Source organism: Rhipicephalus microplus, chromosome 9 (assembly GCF_043290135.1).
Source record: "Rhipicephalus microplus isolate Deutch F79 chromosome 9, USDA_Rmic, whole genome shotgun sequence".
Classification (NCBI taxonomy): Eukaryota; Metazoa; Arthropoda; class Arachnida; order Ixodida; family Ixodidae; genus Rhipicephalus; species Rhipicephalus microplus.
Genome location: NC_134708.1, coordinates 127,014,457 through 127,033,485, shown reverse-complemented (window position 1 = coordinate 127,033,485; position 19,029 = coordinate 127,014,457). Strand labels below are relative to the sequence as shown.

At 44.8% G+C, this 19,029-nt stretch overlaps 1 protein-coding gene across 3 annotated transcripts in view; it reads left to right on the top strand.

Annotated features, from left to right (window-relative positions):
• The first annotated feature begins 434 nt into the window (after window positions 1-434).
• LOC119164630 (uncharacterized) overlaps window positions 435-19,029 on the top strand; it is a 231,070-nt gene continuing 212,475 nt past the window's right edge. For 2 of the 3 annotated variants that reach the window (XM_075874289.1, XM_075874288.1), the window contains exon 1: window positions 600-1,000. The gene's annotated coding sequence lies outside the window, so the exon portion shown is untranslated. Of the gene's footprint in view, window positions 1,001-19,029 lie in introns of all 3 variants that reach the window. The other variant, XR_012886293.1, reaches the window with a different exon arrangement.

The following is a 19,029-nucleotide window of genomic DNA, read 5'->3' as shown; positions in this document are numbered from 1 at the left end:
GGGGACGCGTGCGGTGGCAACGGGGGCCACTTTGACCTAGAAAATAGGCAGGTGCTCTTCCTGAGCGCGGCTGCCCTCCCTCCTCCTTTCCTTCCGGTCGGGCAGAGCCGAAACGTCGCCCGCTATTTTTTGCTCCTGCAACATAGCGACCGGCCGGCCGCCATGCCTGCTGTGGCGCTCGCGGCACTCTCCCGAGCGATGGGACCAAAGAGTTGGCCTCTCCTCCTCCTCCTCAAAGCATCGCGCCGAAACGTCCTCTCTCCTCTCTGTCCTCCTCGTTTGCGGTGTCACGGGCGCTAAAAAAGAGAAGGCAAAAAGACAAGGGTGGCGGGACGCACGAAAGAGCTGAACAGCCCGGACGCGGCATCAGCTCATTCGAAACTGAAAGCGCACGCTCTGACCCACTTGCTTCAAGCCGAAACCGAAAGCAGCACTCCCATTGGGCGCCTATCGTGTGACGTAGCTTGTCGTCAACGTTTTTTCTTGCTTTTGTTGACGTTCAAGTCACGTGTTCTCGCGCGGGATTGTGTCGCCTTTCAAAGTAGCCAATCAGCGCAAAAGAGAGCGCCCTCCACAAGAATGGCGGCGTAAGTTGCGCGCCGCTTATGCGCTCTGTGGATAAACGGCGCGGCGTGAGGAACTGCGTCTTCGGAACTCGACCGGTTCCGTTTTTTCTTCCGGATTGAAGAGTGTGCGTTGCTGCTGTTGCCGGCTGCGCGTTGCCGGTGAAAGCGGTGTGCGCGTTAGTGCACGTGCGCCGTTTCGCTCGCTTGTGAGAGAGCACCTCGCGTCCGGACGCTGCTGTGGATTTTGTCGCGGCTTCGTGACTGCTCACTCATTCGATTTTGTTTCGGGAGTGTTTCAGCTCCGCGAGGATTAAACCGCGAGTCCGACGCTCTGCTTCCCTGCGACTTCCAGGAGACACATTTGAGTGTGCGTGTGTGCCGGCTCCCCCGCCGAGGATTACGTAACCAGGACGAGCGGATAAGAGCTTCACTCGGTGAGTACAGTGGCCATTGCACTTTGCCTCATTTATTCGGATTCGCAGGTGTGACGCAATAGTCGCACCAACAGTAGCCAGCTTCGTCAAGAGCCTTTGACGCGAGAGGGGAACTGTTTCTGTTCAAAAAAACTGGTCAGCTGGGTGGTCCGATGCCTTTCCTGCACTTAGGAAAAGTATAAAAACACAGACAAAGAAACCTAGAAGAACTGTAAGATCTTCCATTTCTGCGTTTTATTGAATACCGGAAGGATTATTTCGAAACACGTTGTTGAGCCGGATGCGCCAATTTCGTGCCGGTATATAATTAATGGCACGCACAATTTGGATACCGAATGACCAACCGTAGTATCTGAATCTGGAAAACGTGTGACCTATGACAAGTTTTTTTCCAAGAATCATATAGTTAGTGAATGAGACGTTTTATTTCTACTGAGCCATGAGACGGGTTATTGAGCAATAAAACAACAGAAATAAGCAAGCCCATGAGTATGTCTATAAGTAGTTTTATTATATTTTAAATTCAGACGTATAGATATAGCCATGAAGATTTGGATACAGTCGCATCTGAAGTACAAATTGAAAAGACTTCATATTATCTCAATTTTCAATATTGCTAACGTTTCAATGAAGTACTTACCACAGAAAGCTATAAAAATGTAGCGGCTTGTGCAAAGCTCAGGCATTCCTTAACGGATATCAATTTCCTCTGGTACTTGATCTCTCGAGTGTCCTCTCTCAAGCCTGGTGATTCACTGCTTGTTGAACACTTGCTTGCTGTTCAAACTTGTATTAATTTCGAAGTTTCATAGTTGTCTCATTATATTAGATAGTGCATATAAGCGTAAGTTTAGCGATTCGTTGCCGGGGTAAAATAAACACTTTTTATTCGGAGAAGACGAAACCCTATTTGTGCAATAAAGTCCCCGTTGTGTTCATATAAAAAAAAATAAGAGGAAAAAACAGCGTGCTGAAGGTACATGCAGTGGTCATCAAGTGGACAAAGTTCCATGCCAAAAAATTGTACTTCATTGGCTGACTGTGCATGCTTGTAATAGAGTGCTTTATGTGTAGAGTAAATGCCGATGTGTAGGGTCGTATAGAATGAGTTGTGTACAATTATTGCCGATGTTTTCAAATACATGCGCATGCGAGTTGGTTTCTGGTGTGTCTATTACACTATGTAATGTTGGCTGTATTTCGCCTCTATGTTTAGTTTTACCTGTTCTTTATATTGCGTATTAGTTTATGGTCATTTTTTTTGGTTCTGAGAACAGTGTTTCGTTTGCACATGTGTGTCTATGTTTACATTCATGTTTTCCTTGAAATATTCATGGCAGTATATATTCGCTCTCTGCAATAATCTCCCATGGGGCATTTGCATCGTTTACAAATGAATGCACCAAAACTGGAGCAATGGTGCCTAATAAGGCAGTGAAAGGGTGAAGCGAATAATCATGCCAGATTTCATTTCTCGCGATTCAGTGCAAGCTCTGCTTCACATTCAGAGCTTCTTTGAAATAGTGTGGAAATGACCTGTCATGGCTGGGGATAGTCGTCCTCCCGCTGTGCAATAAGCTTGTGCATATAATTACCACGAAAGCTTTCTAGAAACAAAAAAGAAAAATCCCACGTACAGAGGGCATTGATCATATGTGAAGCACGAAGGAGAAAGTTTGAATTGTTATATTAAAATCAGCATAAAATTACCGGGCGGGCGTACGCCGAAATTGACGTCCATGTCTTGATTATAATGTTTGCGCCGGCGTTTGGTTTATTTGAAGCTAGAGAAAAGTCCGCGAGCGCGCTATGAGCGTAGCATGTAGTCATGGTTTACTTGACGGGCATATACTGATTATTATGTTCGGATGGGTCACTTATCTTCGTCATATATTCACATGGCGTTATACCAAATTTGGTATATGTGAAAGTAGCAAAACAGCCGCGAGTGCATCATGAGCGTGGCATGTAGTCACGTTCTTACGTGAAACGCAAGTCATTGTTATCATGTTTGCACCAGTCATATACCTCCATCCGACATTCACGCCACGTAATTCACAATTTGGTTTATGTGAAGCCGCGAAGAAACCGCGAGTGCATCATGAGCGTGACATTTAGCCATGTTCTTACACGACGCGCATGTCCCGATTTACACGTGAGGGCTTGTCACTTGTGTTCGCCATGCAGTTATGTCACACCATACGAGTTTTGCGATATGTCATGTGAACGAAATCATCGCAGGAGCAGCAAGACCCCGGCATGTAAGTCCTCACATTCAGCATACATATGATGATGTTCATGTTATTACTAGTCATTTATGGTTTTTATACGCTCATGTTATGCCATACTGATTTTGGTATAATGATTAATTTGTGGGGTTTAACGTCCCAAAGCCACTATATGATTATGAGAGACGCCGTAATGGAGGGCTCCAGAAATTTCGACCACCTGGGGTTCTTTAACGTGCACCCAAATATGAGCACACAAATCTGAGCAAATGAAGCCGCCGAAGCCGGGATTCGATCTCGCGACTAACAGGTCAGTGGCCGAGTACCTTAGCCACTGGCGGGGCATTTCGGTATAGATCGCATTCTCCAAATGGCCAGGAGATATAAATGTTGTAGATATATATATATATATATATATATATATATATATATATATATATATATATATATATATATATATATATATATATATGAAGGCCAGACTCTAGGCCGAAACGTCGAAATAAACCACGTTGTGACCGCTCACGGAGGATCTACTAGACTATATATATATATATATATATATATATATATATATATATATATATATATATATATATATATATATACAGATAGATAGATAGATAGATAGATAGATAGATAGATAGAGAGATAGATAGATAGATAGATAGATAGATAGATAGATAGATAGATAGATAGATACGGTCAACTCACCAAAGTTCGCTATAAATGCTTCACATTTAAAATAAGATGCAAATTATCTGTTGAATAGCAGGACATTCAGAATGAATGCTAAATGTCAAACATAACAGTTCCATGAAGGCGACTAATCGCTGTCCGTATATATGTGGCGTATACATTCATGTCTACATGTGTGAGGCAACTACAAACGGCTAAACTTAAGAACTTGTTGTAGTGATATCAAGCGAACCATGCAACCTTATTATCTAAGTGAGTTCGAGCCATAATTGCGATATAGTTTATAAGTTTAATAGCGTAAAACGCCACAATTCTTCGCCGTATAGACAGGAGCGAATTCGCGATTGTTGATGTTTTTAAGTATTAGCTGAGTGTCACAAAAAGTACGCAAGACGCAAGCATCCAACTAACTGAATTGGCGTTTTCGTTCGACGATTAGAATCATTGTTTTCGCTGACTACGGTATAGCGGACGTAACGAACGAATACTATTATATTTTGATACAGAGATACTGCCAATATAGTTGCAAAGAAAAGCAACACAGACATGTTTTGTTTAATTCTGTGAGAATCACTAGGTTCTGCAATTGATTACGCGCCCATCAAGAACACTATGAACTGAAATTTTTCCGCACATTAGTTCAAGTTGTTGAACAGAACTACTTTTGCAGCAACGGAAAGACAACATTTTTGAAATCAATGCTCGGCTCGCGGTTTTCTAATGATTGATATGTGGGGTTTAACGTCCCAAAATCGCGGTTTTCTAGTGTGACCAAACTGTACTTTGGGAAGTTATGTATGCTGTTGTTAAATTTAGTTGTATTGTGAACATATTCAGAATTCGTTAAAAGCACAAACTTACGTGGCTGAATCCACAGGTTGTGTCTTTTTATAAATGTATACCAAAATAACAATGGGTGTGGTGGGAGCCTTTAAAAGGCAGTATTCTTGTTGCCTTACATAGGAGATGAACAAAGAAAGAAAACGTAGCAAAGAAATATAGAAGAAAGTGCCACAGCCGTCATATCGAACACTTCAGTCAGCACCCAAACGCATTCTTTCGGGCATGGATTTTCGTAGAGACGAATGCACATTAGTAAGCAGTCACGTCATAATTGGGGCGCACGTGCAGCTATGTTGTACAACGCTAAATTGTGCTAACGCAATCAACGTGGCCAAAATGGCATAAAAGTAAAAAAGAAAACGATTCTAAATGGATCGCGGACTATTACTGCACACGGAAATTTTGAGGCTTGACGTAAACTTGACGGAACCGACTTTTCCTTTTCAACTGATACAATATGCAATCTTTTGTCAGTTTTATTTATAACACAATAATGACAATACCAGTATTATTATCTTGCGTTTAGGGTCCCAAAACATGGTATGAATACGCGACGTGTCATAGGGGACGGTTAGAGAAATTTTGACCACCTGGGGTTCTTTTACATGCACTCTGATTGTACAGCACACAGGCCTATACCATTTTGCTTCCATCAAAATGCGACCTTCAATGACCACGACCATGACCTGGGTTAGAACCTATGTTTCTTCTAAGGAATCGTCCTTCGGGAACGAGGAGCATCAACGCACGCGTCCAATAACTTCGGGGTCCACACAAATGACTCAGACTGGTCAATATCGAACTTGCTGGTGCCACTGGACACTGTTGGTATCATGGGCTTGTAGGGTGTGCCATTTCGTGACTCGCCCGGCAGGACAGGGATTGACGACTCCACGTGCTCAGGTAGTGTCGAGTTTGGAGGCGGCAGCGCATTTGCTGAGGCTCCAGGGTAGTATTGTTGCTTGTTGTCGGGCTGGAAGACTGCGACGAGACATCGAGCTGGTGTCCCACGTGAGCTGGATGTATGGTAGTCAGCACATTGGCAAAAGGCCCAGCAACCCTGTTGCCCTCTGTATCTCACTCCACAAGAAAGGAAAGGGTGGTGGATGGCTGAGATGCTCTGCCACACATCTCGCATTTGTTGTAGTGAATAGGTTGGCTGGAAGGAGGTCGCAAGTGTGGAAAGGAGCCCAAAGAGACTTTTCAACTTCACACACCAATTCGACCAAAATTGTTGTTCGATGCCTTCGTACCTGTGCCGTGCCTAGAATGCACCGTGAAGGGGGTTGATGGCGATCACGCACTTTCGATCTTCCGTACAGGAATGGAGAGTTACAAGTGCCTCACGGCGTCAATCCATCCGAAGACTTCGTCCTCAAAGCCGCGAAACACTGGTAGTTCGCAGATGATGCAACATTTTATTTATGGAAAAAAGGAGGGGAGAATTTAAAGTGTGGTTTCCCCATTCCAGGACACCAGTGGCCGCTGCAGCTCGAGCGGCTTGATCCAGGAAACCCCTTTGGGTCTACAGGTCAGGTCGGTCGAGGACGGCCTATCAAGGCTCTCCCAGTAGCGTGAGCACCAGAGGCGACTGAACCTCCATTGGCTTGCTCCGGCAGTCCCATAAGACGTGTTGCAACTTCGCTCTTGACTCGCACCATGAACATTGCATGATATAGATATGCACTGAGGTTTATGTGATGCCACTTTTCCGAATGTGGATAGGTGTTCACCTGAATTAGTCTTAGCTGGATAGCTTTGTCAACTTTAAGCGATTTGTGCGGTGGGGCATACCAATGTTTTGTATTCCGTTGATGCTCGGGCATACCGCGTGCAGTGCAAGGTTTGCAAGAAGCTGGTGATGGAGGGACGGAGGGCGAAAATGCGGAGTGTGCCAGCACCAAGCAGGTCACTTGCTCAGAGAGCTCTGCGAGAGAACGCCAGAGCTTGTGACGGTTCTCGAGAGGACTTGCCTCGAGGTTTCTGAGGCGGCCGCAGACAACATTGCATTGAGTGCGCACAATGTTGGCCAGGCGGCAGGACACAGCTTGGAGCTCGACGCTACGAGGGCATGAGTCATCGGGACGCGGAGTTGCGCGTTGCTATGATGCAGCACCGCGGCGCAGTCAGGTGGTCCGCATCTACGAGGCATCTACGAGGAAACAGCGTCTCCGAAACTCACGGTGGAAGAATCCACAGCCAAGAACGCGTGGATAGCGTCCGCGGAAAGTTGATAGGATGGTACAGTCCGGTTGACGGGATCCATGCACAAGTGAGCGTTGAGCGCGTTTCCAGACGAGAAAAGCCATGCGGTGCTTCAGAGTGAACAAATGAAAAGTGAGCAGCCGAGGACGCCTCGACGCCGTCCACGGACAGCGTTTGCGCACCGAAGAGGTCGTGAGACGTCGAGGAGGCATGGACGCGGTCCCCGAGCTGTGCTTGATGCGGTGGCAGAGAGGCGGATGCAATGGCCATAAAAGCATGGACGGCTTTGCTTGGTTGGTGGGTCCCGAATGCTCAGGACGCACGAGCACAAATGTTTGTAGCCTCAAGACTTCGTTTTCGACAACAGCCCCATCTTCCAGCGTCCTTTCTTGAGACAGAACTGTCGCCTCTTCTAACATTGCCTCCCATTCACAGTGCACTGGTAGATGCAAAGGCGGGGCGGGGCGTTAGAAAGCGATCGCTCGTGATCCGTTGATCACATATTGATGCATCTCGCGCTCGCCCTGTATACGACTTCCGCACGTCAATGATACACTATATGGACATCACGAGGTACATACGTATTCCTGTGAAAGATGACGCAATCACCTTTACGTGACTCACTCACACCATCTTTAACCAAAGTTTTGGGTGTATAGCCGGCACAGAAAAAACTTCATTCACTCGACCATTGTTCGCAAATTTCTTAAGTGACAATTTGAAAGGCCTTGAACATACGAAACAACGGCGTCCACCTCTTTTGTTTTTCCATGAACTTACGGCCACATGCTTTCTTTGTCTTATAGCGATGGGACGGCGTTCGGTGTAGATATGCCGTCATCACTGGTTTAATGAAAAGAACGAGACTTACAGGGAGTGAGATGCCGAAGTAGAGCAGCACCAATGCCGTCTAGTCACCCAGAAGCGTACGAATAGCCTAGGCTCCGTGCTCCACGAGCCACCGGCGCCTGTTATCTCTTTCCCTAGCCGGCTGGCCGCCACTAGCGCTACGCTAGTCTTTCACCACGTGGAGGAGTGCACTGCGTACTGTGTCAGTCAATTGGCGTGAATACCAAGCGCGCATTCACAATTGTTATTAGAAACTTTGCGTCATCTTGTGGGTGCCGAATTTTCGAGTGCTGCTCACGAAGCAGTGAAAACGATTCTATTTTGAGCAGCTATGGCTGGATGCATATTTTGGCTGCATTAGGAGGCATACAACCTAAATTGTAAATCAATACTCGAAAATTGCAACGTAAATTGATACGAAAATTCAACAGCAAGCCTCAGACCTCAGCCATGCGTTCTGAACAGTCCTAGAAAACTCAGCGGCCTGTTTGTAGTTCTGTTTGCCCAAAAACACGACGTAAAAGCACGACGTATATAATAAAATATTTTCACAGAATCTGGCGCATAGTGTTGGTTCGTCCTCCAATGAACCCAGTTGTTTGTCCATAGGCTTCGCTCTTCGAGTATCGTCTCATGGCGCAGTTCGAATATAATGAACGTTCACTAATTTGCCCAACTCCCCAAGTTGTTAATGCCCCTTCTGATTCGGACACGTTTTGAATAATGAAGCATGACACAAGTAGCACATGTCATCAGCTAGTTTGTCTGTATAGTGGGCGGCTGATCATGCTGTCTGAAAAAATTGTGACATTTCCAATGGCGTCGCTGCAGTGCACAAAACACAGAGATTCGCACACAAAGTATCTGCCTACGCCCCTGACGTCCGTGATTTCAGCTCACATGATTCTTTGAATATACGCCTGTATAATGAGCCCACAGCCACTGCCACTTCTTCTCGATGTTGTTTGGTGTACAAGCAAAAACGCAGTCAGCTTCGAAAGTAGATTCCCCTTCTAATAGCTGCCGTGAAATGACACACAGCTTATGAATGCAGCCGTAAAAAGATTTGACACTAACATTTTTACTGAAACGTGAAATTGCCGTTTAGATCACGGTACGCAAGACCTACATTATAGCATGCTCATCCAAGGGCGCGCAATAGTTTGGTTGCCACGCACTGCATTTGCTAGGGTAATCGAGCCCGATAGAGATGACATTTTTTTTATTACGATTTACCTATTTGTTGATGCTGTGGAACTGCGTCAATTTTTCACACTTTTCACCCATGTGGGGCTCGATGGCGATCTAATGTGCATCGTGTGACAATAGCAAGTAATTTTCGTAGTATATATTAGGATCATACCGCAGAGAAACATTTCTCCGTTTGAAATGTTACTTAGCTATAACTCTGAATGAGGCACGCACGTGGGTGTCTCTGGCGTTGCTCGTATAATTATCACAAAAAGGTTGCTGCTGCATGCGGCTGTAAAAATGTTGTGTTGCTTCCCACATCGTTTACGCTGTCCTTCATCAGGCTATGTGTTCTAAACAAAAATGTGAATTCGCGCATGCCTGTCATGTCAACCAGGGCGACTCTTCAGATGCAAACCTACAATCAATGACATAGTGTGTTTGCTCGTATTCTTTTCAGCAAAAAATAACCCCCGTATTTTAAAACGTCCCTTCACTCAACGCTTCACCTTCACTTGAGAAAGCCGATGGGAGCGCCTTCTATAGGCACAGCAAGTCACTGCATATCTGAGATAATCGGTCGCAATTCTTCAGTAGCACAGCGTCATTTTCAGCCGAACAAGGGCGCAGTGTTCAGCTCTGTCAAGTGAAGGGGAAAAGTTGAGTCGAGGAGCGTTTGTGAATACGGGGGTTAGTCTATTTGCCGCAAGCACGCATTATTACCCATTGGATGCTTCAATTCGACACGGAAAGAATCGTTACCTTTTAAAAAAGCAGCGCACTCGGCACCTCTGATTTTCATAGGTGGCTATAGCGGACGACTCCGGCAGTCAAGCAGTATGAGAAACGTAAAACTTTTCTGTACTGTTATTTAGCAACTGGTACAGTCAGTGAAGAAGATGGAGCATAATTTTCATGAGTTCGTTGAGTGAAGTACAAAAAGAATAAGAATAAAAAAAAAAAACGAGGAGCGAAAGCAGTTGCACACGAGAGGGCTAGCTTAGCAATCCGACCGCACACGTCGATAGGACGTCTCCGCTTGGTGGCGTCACGGTACGTCCCCGAGCCCAATATCAGTGAGGCTATAAAATTCAATGATTTATGCAAAATGCCACGCAAAAATACGTAATTGGATGATGGTAATGCAATGAAAAGACTGGAAAGCGTGCAATAGCTATAGCTTTGGTAATCTGATGCGACGAATTCCTCCGATATGCCTTCCAGCAATAATGAAAAAGGCAGAAATTCGAAAACAGCTTGTGAATCTTAAAAAATTATGCTGAGCACCTTTCTCGTTGTAGACTCGAATGTGTTGCAGAAGTACTGGTGGAAGTGTGACTTCACTAATGATAAGAATAATTAGTGATTGAATTGAAAGCTTACTACGTGATAATAACTGTGTCAGTAACTGTGACTTTGTGTTCCTGTTGGCCATGTGATTATGCTGTTACTATTATTACGCCATTACTCTGAATATGTTAGGGTTAAGTATTACTGTGCGAAATGATTTTAAATTGTTGTATTATTGCTTATGTTCAAAGTTGATTTCTAACTTTCGAATTTGGTGCTTCTGCTGCCCCATTGACAAGGCCTTAGTCAGAAGGCTTAAATCCTCCTTTTGCCTTATTTACGTGGATAGTGCTATATGTAATATGTCCAAATGATATATATATATATATATATATATATATATATATATATATATATATATATATATATATATATGTGTGTGCAAGAAAGAGACGACAAAACTTTCAAGAAAGCGTCTTAACGTTTTCAGCTGGTGGACCAGTAATGTGACAAGTTTGTCACATTACTTTGACGAAGGCTGGTCCTCCAGCTGGAGCTGGAAACGTTAAGTAAAGACGCTTCCGTGAAAGTTTCGTCGTCTCTTTCTTGCATACAATATGTCGAGTCCAGCGTGAATATATATAACGTGGTAATAATAGATGACACAATGCTTATTGAGTGTTTCCTACTTATCACCGCCACAATGCATGCTTCGGGCCCTCGTGGAAGCAACAGTTACAACGTCATTGTGGCACAGCCGGCGACTGCGTATGTTCGCGGATCCGTAGCAAAAAAAAAAAAGCACTCGTGCCGAGTACCGGCGAGATGATGGGAAGGTGAAGAGAGTAATTACACCTCCAGGTTGAACCGAACAGGTCTGTTACGTCTGCGTGGCCACAAGGAGAGTTTGTCGGGAAAGAAAAACAAACAAAAAAAAGGTCGACGCCATGGCGAATCGGGCCGCGACACCATTGTTCTTGGCAGGGCGGTTTATTCGGGACGCGCCGGTCGCTCGTGACGACGCGGGCGCCCACTTTCGCTTTTCGGCGACCGCCGGCAACGCGGAAAAGAGAGCACCACGCGGTTATGGATAAGGCGCCACAGGTCGCCTCTACCATTTGCCTACGCAGTGCGGCCCCTTGACGATACAGGCTCGCACAACGCGTCGTGTAAACTGAGAGTAAGCACTCAATGCAGGTGCGCAGTAAAACAAATTTACCCCGGAACCTTTCCATGGCGTTTAAAGCCTAACTTACAACGACCACAAAGCCACTTGTCGCTTGCGGCTAGAATTCCCAAATTTGGTTACTTTGCACCAGTTTGGTTGCTTTTTAGGTCCTTGACGTAAGAAAAGTGGTGTTGGCTACTTGGCTCCTTTCTAGCTACTTCCATGTGCCCTCAATTCCAGCAGAATCGTCCATATCTGGTGCTGCGTTGCCAACAAATTTTTCGAATATAACTTACGCCAAGGTGAAAATCACCGTACGTTACCCTACATAACTTCCTTATGCTCTACGTTTTACCCAACACTTGGAAGTAGCGCTGTTTAGCAACGATAACGTACAGATAACGTACACTCTACAACGTTCAGGCGTGCCTCCGAGATCGGCCCATCGTGCCACGATGACATCTGATGACACCATCTTTTGATGTCACATTGTGATGCTGCAATGACGTCGTATTGACTTCAAGATAACATAAAAAATTGTGGCAATATATCAAGCCACAATCACATCATGTTGCACCGGCTTTACAAAGTTTTTTTGCAACACTCGCGTTGGCGTGGACCTTCACTTTTCATGTTTGATCTGAAGGCATCTGAAGCTTTCACTTTCATAAGTGAAGCTGACGCCTGTCGCAACATAAAGTCCGCCTATGCAACCAACAGATGGGAGACGACGAAGAATAAAAAAAGAAACACCCTAGAAAAAAAAACGCCGCAAAAGTGTGTTTGACGCATTATCTTTTGTTTTTTTGTGCGTTGATGACATTTAAATTGAGAAAATTCCTATTCAGATCTCTCATGGAATGATTTCTTCGGGTATGTCGCGTGGATCTTCAGCATTGTTTACTTATCAATGACAAGATAAATGGTGAAATTACCCTACGTCACCGCCCTACTACCCTGCGCTTGCCACAAAATTCTGAAAGTACCCTACAAGTACGATAATTACTTTACAGTGTCCAATCCTCATCTGGTGTCACATTTCGATGCAGGCGAAATGGTAGAGTCTCGTGTAGAGTGTAGTGTTAGTGCACGTTAGAGAACAGCAGATGTCAGAAATTTTCGGAGCACTCCCTGCGGCGTGTCGTATATTGACATTTTGGTTTTGGAACGTAAAATCCCACAGAGTAATATTACTAGTCTAAAGACGTAAAACCCCAAATACTAGTATTATCAATATTTAGGACGTCAAAGCCGCTGATGTCCAAGTCATCATCATTATGAGCAAAACTACGCCCAATGCCGGACAAAGACCTCTCCCATGTTCCGCCAGTCAACTCGGTCCTTTGCTCGCTGCTGCCATGTATAGCCGCAAACTTCCCATAATCCCACCTAAATTTCTGTCTCCCTTTCACCCGATTGCCTTCTCTAGAAGCCAGTCTGTGATCTCGGTGCCAAAACGCAGCAGTCAAAGCGTGCTTCCAACACCGACAATGAATTTGGCACATGAATTACGCTGACAATGAGCTTTGGAAAAGAGGATGGTCCTTCGACCTAAGTAAGCGTAAATATAAACGGTGGTGATCATAACATATGCATGAAATATGCATGTTTATATTCTATCAGTCAGCATGCCTTGCGCGAGCAAAAACAAAATCCTTCTATACTCGCACGAGCTTCTGCATGTGTGTTACTACGCCAAGTGGTCCGTTTTTTTTTGCGATTTCGGTTTTGCATGCGCATGCAACAACTACTTTTTCGCATGACCATAATGCAATAATCCTGACATTTATTTGGAAGACAAAAAATGAAATGTTGATTTTTAAAGGGAAAGAATACGAAGGTTGTTTGGAGCGTTGAGATTTATTTTGTTATTAAAAAAATACGGAAAGCTGGTACTGGGTGATGGTAAAAACAACGCAAAGACCTGACACTATTTGATGAATGCCAGTGCAAACTTGGTCTGTATCATAGTTTTTCTTCTTTTAGGGATTAAAGAACTTCCTGGAGACGCTCACGTTAATTTTTTAAGGGACGCGAAGGCAACGATGGGAAACAGAAATTTTGCCACCGATCAGTCATGAGTGGGCGTCTTGCATTCGTAAATTCAAGTAGGTGAAACGCAGTCTTTACTCGGCCAAGAACACTGTTTTTACACAGTCAACGGCGAAATATACATAAACGCGTCTGCTACCCAAGCAAAGCGCAAGGAACGACTCCTTCCTTAGACGCCGACAAGAGCGGTGTTATGGTACGCAATCTCACGCCATATCGTATCAACAATACTAGGCAGCTAAGCACCAGCCAGGTATGCTATGCAATTTAGGGAAAGGATTATTGGTTTTACGTACAGTTTCCAATCGCACTTTTTCTTCCAAGGAGCTGATGTTGCTGAAGACTGGAAGGCCGCCGGTGTCACTTTGAAGGCGACTATATTGATTGGAGTCCCAATTTTGCTGCTGATATATCACTCCCAGAAAAATTCTTGTTGATTGCAAGTGCAGGAAACAAAATATTTGATAATGTACCGCTGTCTTCGTTCCTCCCTGCTCGGTGAATACAGATCACCTAACGCTCACGCACTCATGCTCGCTCACAAACGTCCATGTGAGCTTGCTTCAACCGAGCGACACCATCGTTGTTTACCAGGACAGGAAAAATTAGTTGTGCCAGAAATCCAGAAAACTAGAAACAGCATAGAACGAAAGACTTACATGAGTGATGCTTCCTAGTAAGAATGCGACCAATCTTGATATTATTCACATCTTTCCTTTTTATACTTCCCTATATGCTACGTAGTATACAAAAGTTAGCGTTCGTGGAATACATGCCGAAGCGTATTAAAAGAGGGCGTACTTTGGCTTCGTAGACTTGGCTGTGCAGCCGTAGAGGAAACTCAGATTGTCGAAATTTCTGGAGCCCTTCTCTACGGCGTCTCTCATAAAAATATGGTGGTTTTCGAACGTTACACCCCACATATCATCAATTATTTTTATTGTTCACAAACGTTTCGGTTTTTTCACTTATCGTTCACGTTACCGCTTGGCCGCTTTTATGGTGTGGGGGCCTTCTATTTTGTTCTGCTTAGGAGCCTTTTGTTGTGCAAGTTTTTTTTTTTCGTGCAGGGGCAGTACGTGACACATGTGAGCCGAGTTCAACACAACAATGAACTCTAAAGTTTATTCAGCACTTCGTTTTATGCATTGCTGACAGGAAAGAAGGTCTCGCAATACCGTAGTGCCACAGCGGTTGCGCAGTGACGCCAGAGCACGGCACGTGTACGCTGAGAACTCATGTTTTATCATACTTGCATCCAAACATGATAACACTGTGTGGCACGTACACGCACACAATACATTTTCCTTTCTTATAGACTGAATCAAAAACACGAAAACAACAGAAAATACACTCAACTCCCTGCATTGCTGTTTACTTATAACATGGACAAAGGTATTCCCGTAACCGAGTCTGTGTGGTGGTCTTCGGTTTCAGGCACTTTGTATTAGTTCAGGGCTCCCAGTCACATGCGCTGCACTGTCAGTTGTGGACTGCAGGTGGTTGATGACGTCATCACTGGTGCTTTCTTTGTCTGAATAGTCTTTCATGCCATGAAAGAATTCCGCTGTCGGCAAAAGGTGTTGGTGGTTACGTCACAGAACGTTGCCTTTCTCGGCGATTGCCGCGTGTGATCTCGACTGCATCTGGCTAAGAAGATTAACCTCCGTTTTCTAAGTGTTCTCCTGCAGTTGTACCACTTGCTCTGGGGTGAACGGGTAAAGATTCCGGCGCCTTGGTTGCACGTTTCCATGCTTCCGAACGGCTGTCTGGGGGCTCTCGTTGAAATCTCGTATGGGCGTCCTCAGTTGTCGACCTTGAAGTAACTCTGCTGGGAACCTTCCGTCTCACAGTGGGACGAACCTGAAGCTAAAAAGGCCCGTCTAAAAGTCATTTTTTTCTTGTCAATGTTTCCTTGAAAATTCTTTTGACAGTTTGTAGGCATTTTTGGCCGGGCCATAGGATTGTGTAAACCTCGGATTTGATGTTCTATGCTTAAAGCCGTAGTCCTTTGCAAAAATGGCGAACTCTCGGCTTGCAAACTGTGGGAAATTGTCTGTGCATACCTCTAGGGGTATGACGTACCTAGCAAATATTTCTTGCAGTCTTTCGACAATCCTCACTACCGGTGTATCATGGAGTCTTTCTACTTCCGGTAAATGTGTATTGTATGCGAACAAGTACGACTTTCCACCGTACTGGACGTCATCTACGCCATCGCGGCAGCGTGGTTGAACTTGTGTCGAGCGTATTAGTGGACCATGCGGCTGTTTTTAAGCGGCGTGTTGTTTGTTGGCTAACTGCACACCCAGCAACGACACTTTTACATCTGAATATAAACCTGGCCACACTAGATGACGTAATCTGGCTTTACATTTGTTTATTCCCATGTGGGTATCGCTGTTGCGCCTTAGAATTTCGCGTCGCATACTTGGCGGTATCGCCACTTTGTTGCCTTCAAGCACAACTGCAGTTATGACAGATAGCTTACCTGTCTGCCTTCCACTGGCTTGTTTTTCGCCATCTGCTCCACCACATTCGTCAAGTAGCCATGCTTCCTTGTTTCTCTCGCCAGCCTATTTTGCGTCGCTTTGCTCACCAATGAAAATACACACTTATGGCATGCATCTCGACGTCTTCATGTACACAGTCTTTCTCCAGACTGCTGACGGAATCTCGCGACAGCATATCCGCCAGGACCAGCTGTTGTTCAGGTAGGGACTCAGTTGAAAATCATGTTTCAGTAAACGAAAAAAACAACGCTTCAGTCGAGGCGGCTTTCCCCGATAGCTTTCCTCGAGATCACTACCAGTGGACGATCGTCGGTTTCGAGGACGAAATGACTTCCGTACGCAAAGTGATGAAACTCTACTACAACCCCCATTGCCGCATTTTCTCTTACAAACTCTTCGTCTGATTCACCGTCTGCTTGTACTCAATTCCAGAACATGAATTGCTCATGCACTTGACTTAGCTCGGCCTCGCAATACTCATTGCATTTATGAACCACTGTCTAGAAGTCGTTCTTGGATTCGCCCTTGGTCAAGCTGAAGTTGTTATAACCATTCAAAGCCTCATCACCGGCCGCGCTGAGTAATAGTGCCACTTTCGTCGCCCCACTCCATGGGTTGTCTCCGACGCGGTTAAGAACAGCTCAAGCTCCCGTTTTTACAGTTTACACCTTTTAATGACGTTTCCATCCAGGCGAAGGTGATCTGATCGCTTTAGGAAGTTCATGACTTGAGTGAGAAGTGCTCAACGGTTTCCTATGTCATGGGCATGGGTAGACGCTTCTGACATAGAGAAATATACTACATTAGGAGTGGCCACTCATACCTTTTGGCGGCCGAGCAAGAAAGGGTTTTATCGTCTGCTAGACGGCGTACCCATTCTCGCTTCTGAGTCTCTATCAACAGATGTAATAGCCTCCTCAGGAGGACAATCAAAACGTATGCTTGGCATCAAATTTTTGCAAAGAAGAAACCTTATTGACTTGTGCAATTTACCGAACCCATCTACATCGTGTCCCGCTGAGGACGTTTATTGGCTTACCACAAATAAACAGTAAAGTGTGACTAGAAGATGTTGTCTTGCTGCATTTGTTTTGCACAAATGGTGCACATTCATGTGGTTCAGATGTACTGTACATGTATTCTCATCGTAGAAGCATGGGTCTGTAGTCTAGCGGTAAAGACACACGCCTTCGAAGCATAAGGGTATGTGTTCAAATCCCACCTTCGGGTGAAAATGTTTTTGTTATTTTATTAATGCTGAAGACATTATAGGGTCTGACCAGCCACTCGTGGCGCTAAAAGCAGCGCAGTAGCTCGGCCGCAGAGCCATACGGTAGTGTCCGCTCTTTATGTATGTTTCCCTAGTCTTCTGAGACCATGCATGCTTCGTGCAGGGGCAGCACGTGACACATGTGAGCCGAGTTCACCACAAAAATGACCTCAAAAGATTATTCAGCGCTACCTTTTATGTATTAAGGACAGGAAAGAAGGTCCCGCGATAACGTGGTGCCACAGTGGTTTCGCAGTGACGTCAGAGCAGAGCACGTGTGCGCCGAGAGCTTGCATCCAAACACGATTACACTCTGCGGGACGTAAATACGCGATACATTTTAATCTTTTGTTCTGTCAGACGCTTTGACTGATTGGTGGTCGAATGTCGGTGTTTGTACGGTGTTGAGGCCTTTTACTTTTTAAAGCCATATGCGCGCTATGAACGTTCTGTAGACGCTGTTGTGTACAGATGTTTCGCACATGCACTTCGACGGAGGACGCGTTCTAAGAGTCGTCAGTTTTAACAAACACTCGGTGCTTCATAATGATGATAATAATGATCATATGTTTCGTATTTTTTTTCAGTTTTGTTCAATTCAATATATTTAAAACATTATTGTAAGCGATATTTTGTGGTGGCGAGTGAAGTCAACAGTTGGACTATGAAAACACTCAGTAGTGTTATTTATTTTTTACTGTGAAGCAGAGCAACGTGAGAAGTCGGTAAATTTGCCGTACGCCACGCTTTGACGGTTTTATGAAGATGCTGAAATTTTACCAAGGGGCCTACTGAGTCGGTCAGCGATAGGGGAGGTTGTGTTATTCGCATATGAACAGGCAGAGACTGGCTTCACTACGGTACAAGAAGTCTTGGTTCTGGCTGAAAAGAGGAGTTTCTTCTCTTGAGAAATTAAGTATGGTTAGAATGATATATTGTGGTCTGTGGTGCTATTTTCTCTTATAGCAAAACCCTTTGAATTAATATTGCTGCTATAGGAGACCCATTTGATTTTATTTTTCGTTTTACACTAGAGGCAAAGAGCCTCTAAACTTGAGCGGAGATTCCCAATATCTTCTGTTATGGTGATCCGACCGGGAATGCCTAATTGTTTAAAGCTATCGATATCAGATGGTTTCTCGTTTTATATGCACAATGAACGCAAAATAAAGCTTACAAGTGCGCCTCTTTGCTGTGAACAACTTATTACAATTTTGTACGTGGCGCTGCACCCAATATTGCAGTGATGTAAAGATTAGCCTGCATAGATTTCCTTGTTCAGTTAAAGCTAGAATGGCATGCTTCAGTCAGCGCTTGAATGTTTCCGAGAAAGTCGCTAAGACTCCAAGAAGATAGAAATGTAGTGCTAGTCAATGTCAACTGCTGTAGAAGTGAGAACATCGTTTTTGACGTGGAGGCAGGTAAAGTTATCAGTCTTTTCCTGTCACCAGATGCCTCAGCACTGACGGCTCACCCAGCTACTCTGAGATGTGTGTAAGTGAGCGCGATTTTATCATCGCGCTACATTCACCAAGACCGTTGTGAGCTTTTCAAAATACAGGCTTTGATGGCCGAGGACGTTTCGAAGGGATACCTTCACGGGCTTTGCCATGTGCTCCCACCAGCCGCCTCCTCTCTTCGAAAGGCGCTGACAGAGTATTTCGGCGCGTGCCACAAATGGCGATACCAGTCTTAAAGGGTCAAAGATCCTCGTGATGCCT